Genomic DNA, 843 nt, shown 5'->3' on the forward strand with positions numbered 1-843 from the left:
CTGCGGGCAGGTCACCCAGAGCTATTTCTAAGTACACCCCCCAAAAGCTCCCCCATGACATCTGCTTGATATGATTGGGATATGATACTCTGGTGCTTATCTTTCTCAGATGACCATTGTCTGCTTGTGACCCAGAGGCCAGGGCTGGGCCACTCATTTCATTTACTGGGCCCCGCCACGTGCCCAGCTCTGTGGTTAGTATGTTATTGGTAAGTGTCCCTGTCTTGGACGCACATTTTGATTGGGTCCATGGTCCCCAAACTCTGGGATGACTGCTGTAACGGGCAAGGGCAATACAGACAGAGTAGAAAACACTGTTTCCTCAAAGAAGCTTACTCTGATTTCCCACAAGTTTGACTCACTCTTACAAGCCTCTGCGTTGTGCTAGATATGACATCCACAGAGTAGGAACCATGGTGCCCCTGCTCAGCTCTGTGCTTCCAGCACTAACCAGTGATTAGCACATCACAGGTGTTTAATGAGTTGAATGAATGAGGGGTCATGAAAAGCCTTACGGAGGTGGTGGCGTCTGAAGTAGGTTTTGGCACATCAGAAGGCTTTGCCAGGAGAAGTGAATGGGTATGTTATAAAACAACCACACGTGATTCGGTGAATGGCCCTCCTAGTTGGCACAGGGAAAATCCCCAGGTTTGCAAGTACTTTTTTTTTTTTCCTAAAAGATTTTTTCTTTATTTATCTGACAGAGATCACAAGTAGGCAGAGAGGCAGGCAGAGAGAGAGAGGAGGAAGCAGGCTCCCTGCAGCGCAGAGAGCCCGATGTGGGGCTCGATCCCAGGACCCTGGGATCATGACCTGAGCCGAAGGCAGAGGCTTAACCCACTG

Source organism: Mustela nigripes, chromosome 5 (assembly GCF_022355385.1).
Source record: "Mustela nigripes isolate SB6536 chromosome 5, MUSNIG.SB6536, whole genome shotgun sequence".
In the NCBI taxonomy this organism is placed as follows: domain Eukaryota; kingdom Metazoa; phylum Chordata; class Mammalia; order Carnivora; family Mustelidae; genus Mustela; species Mustela nigripes.